This window comes from Prionailurus bengalensis, chromosome B3 (genome assembly GCF_016509475.1).
Source record: "Prionailurus bengalensis isolate Pbe53 chromosome B3, Fcat_Pben_1.1_paternal_pri, whole genome shotgun sequence".
Lineage (NCBI taxonomy): Eukaryota > Metazoa > Chordata > Mammalia > Carnivora > Felidae > Prionailurus > Prionailurus bengalensis.
The window spans coordinates 98807895-98817462 of record NC_057355.1 but is presented as its reverse complement, the minus strand read 5'-3'; the positions used below and the strand labels follow the sequence as shown (position 1 = coordinate 98817462).

The 9568-nt window shown below is 43.0% G+C and overlaps 1 pseudogene; it reads right to left on the bottom strand.

Annotated features, from left to right (window-relative positions):
- Window positions 1–585: 585 nt before the first annotated feature.
- Window positions 586–8735, bottom strand: LOC122469071 (annotated as a pseudogene).
- Between the last annotated feature and the right edge of the window lie 833 nt (window positions 8736–9568).

Genomic DNA, 9568 nt, shown 5'->3' with positions numbered 1-9568 from the left:
TGACAGAGTTTATTAATAATTTACTGTAGTCAACATCCGTGCAAGTGTATACAATGACCCCCATGCAGAAAAAGATTCCATTGAGCCAATAGATAGCAGTGATTCCATTAGTTATAGTGAAAGGCACCCTACACAATAACCCTCCTCTCTCTTGTCTCCCTCACACCAGCCATGAAGGTTTTCAAAAGTAAGTGCGGGTTAATTTGTTTTTCTTTATATTTTGTATTTTCTTTATTATTTTGTATTGTATTACAGTACTGTATCATTTTTATATGAATATCTTTGGATTGTGGAACAAATCATCTGGGCTTCCATTATTTCTTATGGGGAAACTCACTTTGATATGCTTTGGATTACAAGCATGTTTCCAGAACGAATTACGCTTGCAAACCAAGGTTTTATGGTTCTTTAAAATAATATCACACTTCATACTTGCTTTCATTAAGGCTTACTTACCATACTGTATTCCAATTATTGATATTTCTATCTTCACCTCTAGAATTAACGCCTGAGAACAAGGACTGTACGTTAACTCAACTTTGCATCTACAGTATGTTATAGGAAACAGTTACTCGATAAGTAATCAATTAATCTCCATTACTGTCATTCCATCATTATCATTGAGTACAAACAGCGACAAAGAATCTTTTTCCCATCCATTTATACCTGACTTGTGGGATTTTTGTTTGAAAGACCAGTGTTCCCAATTAGATTCACATGATGTACCTATTTTTATAATTTCTGGACATCCTTCTTCAGACTAAGTTAGGGACATGGAATAGCAGTGACTGACCAATGCACTAAAGCCCATTTCTAAGTGCCAGAAATGGCATTTTTATTCAACAAATTTTAGTTAGGTACCTGCTATGTACCAGAAAGCATATTTTTAGACTATTTCTGTCACACTTAGGCAAAATGAACCTGTGGCACTCATGGTAGACCAAAGATAAGAGTGACGTAGATTATAAAACAAAGGAATGGAATATAGAACCGTCCAGTTAGCAGGGTGGCTCTATGTCTGCCCTGCCCATAAAGACAGAATTTCAAGATACTTAAGTAATCCACAAAATCTTCTTTCTTTCTTTCTTTCTTTCTTTCTTTCTTTCTTTCTTTCTTTCTTTCTTTCTTCTTTCCTTTCTTCTTCTTCTTCTTCTTCTTCTTCTTCTTTTTTGACTGAGAAAATAACTTTATTTCTTTAGGGGTGTGGGGCAGATGTCAAGTTTCAAAACTTCTGGAACTTCTTCTTGGTGCCAGTGGCCTTCGTGACTTTGAGCACGTTGAAGCGCACAGTCATGCTCAGGGGTGGGCACTCGCCCACTGTGACGATGTTGCTGATCTGGACATCCTGAAGCAGGGGGACAGGTGCATGGACATGTTCTTGTGGCGTTTCTCAAAGTGATTGTACTTTCTGATGTAGTGGAGACAGTTTCAGGGGGTGACAGTGGTCCTATGCATCTTCATCCTGGTCACCACACCAGACAGAATCCACCCTCAGATGGAGACATTACCAGGAAAAGGGCATTTCTTGTCAATATAGGTGCCCTCGATGGCCTCCTTGGGTATCTTGAAGCCCAGACCAGTTTCTGTAGTATCATGGGAGATTCTCCTTGCCAGGTCCTCCAAGCAGGACCCTTTTCTTATTTTGAAAGACGGTTGGTGACTTTCTGTAGGCAGGCTCAGTCTGAATGACCACCATCTCCTCAGCCGCCTGAAGAGAAGGTAATCCACAAAATCTTAACTTTTCTGCCACTTGTTGTGCTAATGTTTTTACTGAGTCCTGCTAGCGGCCGCAGAGGCACTGGAAAGAGCACCCCCTCCCTCATCATTCTGAGGTCCTTTGGTGTCCTTTTTTTCCCCCAGGAGTTTGAATCCTTCAAGGGCACAGATATTTCTGCTTTCTCTTTTTGTTTTTTATGTTTATTTATTTCTGAGACAGAGACAGAGCATGAGTGGGGGAGGGGCACAGAGAGACAGGGAGACAGAGAATCAGAAGCAGGCTCCAGGCTCTGAGTAAGCTGTCAGCACAGAGCCCGACGCGGGGCTCAAACTCACAAACCATTCATGGCCTGAGCCGAAGTCGGTCGCTCAACCGACTGAGCCACCCAGGTGCCCCTTAAATTTTTTTTAATGTTTATTTATTTTTGAGAGACAGAGCATGAGCAGGGGAGGGGCAGAGAGAGAGGGAGACACAGAATCCGAAGCAGGCTCTGAGCTGTCAGCACAGAGCCCGACGTGGGGCTCAAACTCACAAACCACAAAGTCATGATCTGAGCTGAAGTCGGACGCTTAACCGACTGAGCCACCCAGGCGTCCCATCTGCTTTGTCCTTTCTGCTCCACATCAGAACCTGCTCTCCAAAGCCTCCATTTACAGCTCCAAAGAGCTAGATGGTGATTCGGTACCTCACCCTCCTTCTTGTAGAGGAGAAAAGCCGAGAAAGGGTAACCAGTTGCTCAGGATCACACAGTTATTTACAAGGAGATGGGATTTGAGCTCAGAGCTCTTGATGCCCAGGTGAGTGTTCTTTCCAACATATGAGGTGGTCTTGTATTAACATGTCATTTATAGCCTAATGGCCCTCCTTTTTCAGATATTTGCATTTTCTCAAGAATCACAACTTAAGTAAAATAGTAACATGGAGCTTTATATTAGCTAGGACATTAAGGGAGTCATAGAGCTCTTTTGAGGTTCCTAAAAGTATATCCTATAGCTGCCTACATAACACCCTAATGTCACCCAGGAAGTAACTCACAGCTTGCATTTTATTGAGACAAAGGAGAAGGATAACATGATTGGCACCTGCCATGTGCCAGACATGGTGTTACACATTTGACCTCGGGGACCTCAGTTCATCTTTAAAACAAGTCTGTTAGGCAGCTATGACTATCCCTATTCATAAACAGGGTGGGGGAGTAGAGTATATATTTCTTATGCTTGTGGCTGTCTTTGAAAACTTTTCCTATGCTGGAATAATTTCCTTCACTAGGAATCTGGACTCTCGGAGGCAGAAACTCAGACTCCCTTTCCCAGCGTCTTAGCAGCCGGGGTACAGATGCTCCCAGCCAGACTCACACAAGTCTCAGTCGGAAAGAGAGCAGCATGACGAAGCAGTGCTGTCCCGAATCCCCTTTTCTGGCTTGGATGGAAGAGAGGAGTCTGGTCTTCAGTAGTCTGAATGATGGAGAGTATTGCGTGTAGTGTCCCGCCACCTGTAGCACCGCCAGCAGCAGCCCTGGGGTCTAGCTACGCAGCCCCAAGCCCTAACTATCTGACTTTCCTGAAGATGCTACAAACTATTTAATATCTTTTAATCAATCCCTTTCTGCTTAAACTAGCTGAAGCGGCTTCTATGGTTGGCAACTAAGATCCCAGTCCACAAATCAAAACCACAGTGAGATGCCACCCCACACCCACTAGAATGACTACCATCAAGAAAATAAAAAAAAAAAAAGTAACGAATGTTAGTGAGGATGTGGAGAAATTGGAACCCTTGTGTACTGTTGGTGAGAATGTAAAATGGGGCAGCTGCTGTGGCAAACGGTATGGTAGTTCCTCAAAAAATTAAAAATAGAACTACCCTATGATCCAGCAATCCCACTTCTGGGTATACCCACAAGATTGAAGTCAGGGTCTCGAAGAGATATTTGTGCATCTGTATCAATAGCAGCATTGCTCACAATTGCTAAAATATGAAAGGTACCTAGAGTAGTGAAAACCATAGAGACAGGAAGTAGAATGACAATCGCCAGGGGCTGGGGTGGGGGGAAGGGGAAGTTATTGTACACTGGGTACAGTTTCCATTTTACAAGATGAAAAGAGCTCTAAGCTGGTGGTAATGGTGGCAGAACAACAGGAAAGCACTCAGTTCCACTCAACTGTCCACTGAACATGATAAAGACAGTACATTTTATGTTATGTGCCTCTCAGCACAATTTAAAAACAAAGAAAAGACTGATGGCGCCGAACACTTGCAGAGACATAGAGCACCTGGGACTATCGCATTTTGCTGGAGAGCGTGCAGAATGGCACAGCCATTTTGAAAAGCCATATGGCAGTGCCTTAGGAGGTTAAACAGACATTTGCTGTGCAGTCTAACCATGTCGTCTCTGGGTATTTATTTACCCACTTATGCCCACAGAACTTATTCCCAAGCAGGCGTCAGAGAGGGGGATGAAGGGCAATATGAGGGATGCTGTGGTGATAGAACTGTTCTGTAGGTTGGGGCACCTGGGTGGCTCGGTCGGTTAAGCGTCCAACTTCGGCTCAGGTCATGATCTCACGGTCCGTGAGTTCGAGCCCCGCGTCGGGCTCTGTGCTGACAGCTCAGAGCCTGGAGCCCATTTCAGATTCTGTGTCTCCCTCTCTCTGCCCCTCCCCTGTTCATACTCTGTCTCTCTCTGTCTCAAAAATAAAATAAAACATTAAAAAAAATTAAAAAAAAAAAAAAAAGAACTGTTCTGTAGGTTGACTTCATCAACGTGCATATCCCGCTGTGATGCTGAACCATAGTTTGGCAAGATGTTACCACTGGGGGAAACTGGGGAGACAGTTTACAGAATATCTACAGCTGCATGGGAATCAGCAATTACCTCAAAAAATTTAATTAAAAAAAAGAAACTGAAAGAAGAAAAAAAAGTCCCAGACTAATACAAGAAGTAATTTTCCTGGTTTCACACAGCCAAAAAAAAAAGGGTAGACCCCAGGTTTGAACCCGGGTCTGATTGGCCCTCCATCATACCCTACCTCCTTCCTTGGAGACCTTCCATCCAGCGGCAGCGCCTTGTGGTGGAAACAGGGCTGCTCTCCCAGTGAGAAGCACTGGCTTCCCGAGAAGAACCCTGCAAGTGTTGCTTAGGCCTCTGAGTGACTAAAAGGATATTCTTCCTTGACTGGTAGGTGTTGAATGAATCTATAAATTTACATGTGCTCTCGGTGAGGTATGGAATGCGTTTTATTTAAGATTTACTCTTTGTGTTTTTTTTTTAATGTTTATTTTTGAGAGAGAGAGGGAGAGAGCACAAGTGCGGTAGTGGCAGAGAGAGAAAGGGACAGAGGATCCCAAACGGTCTCTGGGCTGACAGCAGTGCCTGATGCAGGGCTGGAACTCACGAACTGTGAGATCATGACCTGAGCCAAAGTTGGACGCTTAACCGACTGAGCCACCCAGGTGCTCCTGGAATACATTTTAGTAGTAAATGAAATTCCCACCTGAACAGAAAATAGTGTGTAGATTATTATTAGCATGGCAATAATAACAATAAAAGCTAATATGGATATAGCATGCCTGTAACCCCCATAACAACTTGGAAGGTAGCTAATTCCTGTGTTGCAGATGACACATATGAAGCATAATGAGGTCAAGGAACTTGCCTGACTCCTGACAGACGGCTCACAGCAGAACTAGAATGGATCCCAGGCTGTCTGGCTCCAGAGTTCATGCTCTTTGTAGGAAAGTCAGGTCAGATGATACTGTAGGAAAATAAAGATGTTGCTGTGTGAGATGCAGGATTCCTATTATGCAGGGGGAAATATTTAAATGTGTATTTTTTATAAGGACCTGCATGTGGATTTGTTTTCGATGCCTCCAGGACCTCACTGCTAATACTTGATGAGCCGTTCCTGTGAAAGCTGCTCACAATGATAGGATTTCCTCCTGTGGTCGTAACTATGATCTTCACTCAATCCTTGGCATGTATGCAGCTTCAAGAGGATCTTATGAAACTGTTTAGATCTTTTGGATCAACAGACGCCTGAGAATTCAATGGTTGACATGGGAAATGTATCTAGGGTGCCAGTAGTTTCTGTTTGTTTGTACAAAAAGTTATTTAGAAACCAGTGAATAAGCATCACAGAGTCTCTGTAAGGAGGGAAAGTTGAGAGGACTTAAACTATTAACTCCATTCAAGAAAGGAGTGCATTTTTATAACAATCTATATGAAAAGAAATCTCACGGTAAGGAAAAAGTATTTTTAAAGTACAAATAATTCACACTCCCTGTCCTCTCTTTCCTCCTCCCCCACCTTATCACACACATGAATATTTCTATTTCGATACTGGGTTTTTTCAAAGCAGATTTCTGTTTCTTTAGCCACATAATTAGAGTCACCTAGGGGAGCCTGGGTGGCTCAGTCGGTTAAGCGTTCGACTTAGGCTTAGGTCATGATCTCACAGTTCGTGAGTTCGAGCCCCACATCGGGCTCTGTGCTGACAGCTCAGAGTCTAGAGCCTGCTTCAGATTCTGTGTCTCCCTCTCTCTGCCCCTCCCCTACTCATGCTCTCTCACTCTCTCTCTCTCTTTCTCTCAAAAATAAATAAACATTAAAAAATATTTTTTTAGATAATAGAGTTACCTAATTTGAAGCAGCGTTGTGGCATGGCAGGTGGAAAGAATACAAATCAGAATACAAACCAGAATTTTGGCCTGTTTGCTGCCTAACAATTTTTTTTTTTTTTTTACTTTGAATGAGTCCTTTACCTTTTCTCTGTGTCTTCAAATTTCTTCAAATACCCTTGGGAAGTAGTAACACCTTGGATTGTGAGTAACTTGTTCTGTGAGTGTTTCGCAAGACGAACAGACATTTCTAATAAATTTTAACTTGATAAAAATGAGCGACGTCTTGCAATACGAGTAGTACCTGACGCCAAACATCACATGATCACAACTGAGCCAATGGTTCTTGAAATTCCCTTTGATATACATGTGCTTTGGATCACAAGCATGTTTCTGGAATGAATTATGCTCACAAACCAAGGTTCTACTGAAAAGCCCTCCATGTTCTCCTCTCTAGTTTCCTTCTTGCTGTAAGTGGACTTGGAAAGGAAATCATTTCATGGGCACGTACAGAAAATAGTTCATAACCACCACTTAGGGACACTTATGTTTCAGGCTCAGTAACCACATGATCTCCAATCTTTATAATAATCCTACGTGGTTGGACATATTAACTAGTTGGAATTAATGGCCCCATTTTATAAAAGGAGAAGCTGAGGGTGGAGAGACAGGAGCGCTGGCTACACACGCTGACACGGTGCATCAACAGCAGGGAAGGAAACAGGAGAAGCTGAACCTGAGAGTGAGCAGAGCCGGGTGCTGGTTTCAGCTGGCGCCTTGAGTCTCTGGTCATCTTTGAGCAAGTCTCACCCCCTTTCTGAGCCTCTGGTGCCCAGCGTGGTGGCGGGCACATGCCAGCACTCAGGGAAAGCCTGCTTTCCAAACAGCTGTTTGTGTGTAACAGCTTTAAGCTGAAGTTCAGAAAGTCACTAATGTTCTTTCCTATTTCTTCAGTCTCATAAATTTACCTTTGGGAATGTACCTTTTTCCCCTAGAACATACGATTCAAAATCATAAAACAGAAACGTACATAGATTGCCTTATTTAAGATAAGTATGGTTAGCAATCCATTGTCCAAGGTGGCAAAGAGATGTACACCCTGAGGTTTTGACACTTTCCTGAAGACGGATCATGGATCATCGGATACAGTGACTCACCCACTAGTAGCCCAGGGTCAGCCACATAAACCTCCCAAGGTTTTAGTGTTAATGTTGCTGAGCTCTTGTGGCATGTAGGTTCAAGGGCGAAGGTACTGGGTGGTGGTTTTAAAATCTGGAAAGGCAAAAAGGTGTTGAGTTTGTTAAAGGGAGATTCAGAAACAAAGAAAGCCCTTAGAAGAGGAAGTGCTTTAAAAGGATGGTTTGCCAAATGGGAAATGCAAGAAGTACTTAAAGGGAAAACACCCACCCATAATGACTAAGGTTATGTTAATAGGGATGAAAATACTCAACTTTACTGTTGGCTAGGCCCACAGAGAAAGTCAAGGACGATAGGCCCTTATTTTATTTACATTTATTTTCCAGTATTTTGGAATTGATTCACCAGTCTCCAGATAAAGGGAAAAGTTACTTACACGCCTGGCTTTGTAACATTTAGTAGTGATTTGTCAGGATGAACTTGGGTGACACCTGGCTTCTCTTTAGGTTGTTCACAGGGTGTTCTTAGTTGCCACAGTTACGTGTTAGCACCTCCAGAGCATGGGCTTTGGAAATAGGTGGGGCTGAGTTTGAAAACTGCCTTTCTTTAGCCCTGGATACCTGGATGGCCTTGTCTACTTTGACCAACCTCCCAGATCCCCAGCTTCTTCTTTTATAAAATGGGGCAGTAAATAATTCCAACCAGTTAATATATCCAACCATGTAGGAATGTTATAAAGATTAGAGATCGTGTGGTTATTGAACCTGAAACATAAGTGTCCCTGAATGGTAGTCATTAACCATTTTCTGAATGTGCCATGAAATGATTTCCTTTCCAAATCCACCTAAAGCAGGGAAAGTCAAGTCAAGGATTTCCTCGAGCAGCTGTATTGTGTCATTGTAAGATCACTGTGACTCAACTCCCTTTCCTTAAGGAAATATAATTGGAAAACTAACAAGCAGAGAAACTTCCAGCATCGCCCTGTGTTCAGCACTCGGATGAGGTGTCAGCCCTCTGCCCTGACCTTGGGGAGGTTAATTCTCCAAAGTGTCAGAGCCGCACACAGATGAAGTTTCTGGGCTACTGTGAGAAGGAAGCGTAATGACAAGACTCATCTTCCAGGCAGCTGAAAAAAAAAAAAAAAAAAAAAAAAAAAAAGGAGAGCGCTACACTGTGTGTGGGAAGTACAGTGGATCAACTCCCAGGGTCCTATACCCTCATTCCAAAATCCTGACAGCGACCCCCAAACATTCGGTGATATTAGCAAAAACAGGAGTAAAGGTTCTGGACTCACTGCCTACAATCCCATGCCTGCTTCACAACTCACTAGCTTTGTGCCCTCAGACAAATCACCCATTCTTTTTTTGTTTTTTATGATTCATTTTATATTTGAGAGAGAAAGAGAGAGACAGAGCGTGAGCAGAGGAGGGGCAAAGAGACAGAGATAGAATCCTAAGTAGGCTCCAGGCTCCAAGCTCCGAGCGCAGAGCCTGACGCCGAGCTTGAACTCAGGAACCGTGAGATCATGACCTGAGCCAAAGTCGGACGCTCAACACACTGAGCCACCCGGGTGCCCCTCACTTACCCATTCTAAAGCTCACCTTCCTCATCTGAAACCTCATCTGAAATTATCTAGTGATAATGTGGATGCCCATCTCCCAGGGTTGTTGTGGGGCTCACACAGAAAATACTCCAAGCACAATGCCTGTCACGAGGTTCACACTAGTTAACTGGCTGTTGTTATTGTTTAGGCAACAGTAACTATCTTGCACAAGATCAAACACTAGTAAGAAGGTAGAAATCCTAGTCTTCCGACTCCAAATCCCAGGCTCTTTGTCTTACCGTGTGTTTCCTTACTGAATGCTTATTGCTTCCTTAAGTGATTAAAATACCACAGCACTGTTTATGTAATACAGGGACATTGACGTATTCTAATTATGCAGAGTTACAAATAAAAGATCACTGTAAGTAGAAAATGATAATGTTCTTTCGCTGTTCTTTGCTCTCGCTTGAGAAAAAGAGCCCACATATCAGACCATTTCTCAGCTTCCCAAGAACTATATTTCCCAGGAGCTGTAATTCTTTTACATCAAAACCAGT